This window comes from Gymnoscopelus microlampas (genome assembly GCF_963454915.1).
Source record: "Gymnoscopelus microlampas genome assembly, chromosome: 8".
Taxonomy (NCBI): Eukaryota; Metazoa; Chordata; class Actinopteri; order Myctophiformes; family Myctophidae; genus Gymnoscopelus; species Gymnoscopelus microlampas.
In genome coordinates, this window is record NC_139945.1 from 25737324 (window position 1) to 25739620 (window position 2297).

Below are 2297 nucleotides of genomic sequence, written 5' to 3' on the forward strand. Positions count from 1 at the left end.
ATTTCAGGACTTGTGCAGGAAACCGGGTTCAAATCCAGGGTAGAAGAGGAAAGTTACATAGTGCAGAGTGTAAGAACTGTCCAAAACAGATCCTCAAGGGGTCTTTTCACTCTCAGGATTTAAAATGAACACTGAGGATGTTACTTTGTGGTTGGTTGTCCATCGAAAGTTCCACCTTACTGAGAACTCCCGGTTTGAACTTAAACCACACCCACCCAGTAAAATGTTGTGGAACCCCAGCACCCAGCACCCATTGCATCTAGACCTTGCAACTTCCATCCATCTGTGAACTTGAGACAAAGAGCCACTATGGAAGGAGGCCACCAGCCCCGTACGTTGGTTCAGACCTATATGGGATGGTCCATCTGCAACACTCTGTGCTGCTGTCTGCCACTTGGAATCGCAGCTATAATCTTCTCTCGCAAGGTGGGTGATTATTACATAATAGCTATTTATGTAGCATAATACTCAGTGGCGGAAAAAGTACTCAATTTTACTCAAGTAAAAGTATCAATACTGCAATGTAGAAATACTCTGTTACAAGTGAAACTCTGTCATTCAAAATGTGCTTCAGTTTAAGAGCAAGATCACTTTGGTAGAGGTTTGGGTTGTGTAGTTCCATGATGTAACTCCAAAGGTGGACAGGAAATATAAGAAGAATTTCTCCATTGATTAGAACAAACCCAGCTGATTCAGACAATATGGAACATCACCAAACCCAGGCCAGTAGTTTTTTAAATAAAAATGTCAACTTCCTGTTGATTTTACTATTTGAAGAATCCAGATCTGCAGAACCAGTCCAGGTTTCTTCCTAATTAAAATTGCAAAATCAACAGGAAGTTGACATTTATATAAAAAATAAAAACAGTATTGGGTTTTGTGATGTTCTATATTGTCTGAATCAACTTTGTTTACGTTCGCTTACATGCTAAAAGAGGATTCTGTTTCATCGTACAATGTAAGTCAATGAGGAGCATTTTTTGAATGATCAATTTCTAATCAGTGGAGCAATTATTTTTGATTTCACCTTTGGAGTTACATCATGGTGGCAAACGATGACAAACTGACAAACTACACAACCCAAACCAGAGTGGTCTTGCCCTTTAAAGTACAAAAGTATTGCCATCAAAATAATACTTAAAGGACCAAAAGTAAAAGTACTCAATATGCAAAATGTCCCATTTCACAATTTTTCAAATGTCTAAAATGTGTACAAATCTTTTGAAAATAGCAGATCTACAAGCTCACAACGTGACGCACCGTGACTCGTTGTGAGCTTGTAGATCAGCTAATTTCAAAAAGCCCAAGTATCTATAGGCTGAAGTGGTTAATGTATGTTTTGTAATAATAATCAAAATCAACAAAGTGACTCGTAACTAAAGTTTTCGAATAATTGTAGTGGAGTAAAAAGTAAAGTATTCGCCTCTGAGATGTAGTGGAGTAGAAGTACAAGTATTGGAAATTGGAAATACTCCAGCAAAGTTAAAAAAAAAAACTCAAAAGTGTACTTAAGTACAGTACTTGAGTACATGTATACTTTACACCACTGCAGTTAGGTCACTCTTTGTAAATCTGTTTTTTTTGCCTTATTAATCTCATGGCCCTGCATTGGGATAAACCTTCTGAAATCATGACCTACATAATTAACCACTTAAACGCAATGTACTTGTTGACTGGAGTTCCCCAGGGCTCTATACTAGGTCTGCTCCGTTTTTCACTCTACTCCAAATCTCTTCTGCTGAAAAGAGCTAATCTACAGTACAAGCTCAGAGCTTGTAGATCTACTATTTTAATGAACACTTTATTTGAAGGCATCAAACTCAATGCACTAAATTAAGTTTTCCTTTTTTTTTTTAAAGGTGCAAACTGCGAATTCGATGGGTGAAAGAGCTAAGGCTGAGGAGGCGTCAAGAAAAGCCAAGATCATCAACATTGTTGCACTTGTTGTTGGAATTACTTTTTTTATCCTCTTTCTCGCCCTCGTGATCTGGGCTGTTGTTGACGATGATTATGATTATTGATCTATGGTGAATGATTCAATTTGGTTGCAACAAATAAATGCTGCACGATCAACAAGGATGGTGTTTTATTTCAATCAACAATGAGATGTAGCCTAATACATATTGATACTACTACTACTACTACTACTAATAATAATAATAATACTACTAATAATAATAAGGGTAATAATAATAATAATAATTATATATATAATACATTATTAAAGACATTTAGTTTGTTTTAATTCCAAGATCCTTTGTTATTGATGAGGTTGTTTTTCCACTTTACCAAAACAC

At 36.2% G+C, this 2297-nt stretch overlaps 1 long non-coding RNA gene across 1 annotated transcript; it reads left to right on the top strand.

Moving 5' to 3' along the window:
• Nucleotides 1-224: 224 nt before the first annotated feature.
• Nucleotides 225-2076, top strand: LOC311050215. Its single transcript, XR_014601276.1, has 2 exons — nucleotides 225-426; nucleotides 1860-2076. It is a non-coding gene; the product is annotated as an uncharacterized lncRNA (long non-coding RNA).
• The last annotated feature ends 221 nt before the right edge of the window (nucleotides 2077-2297 follow it).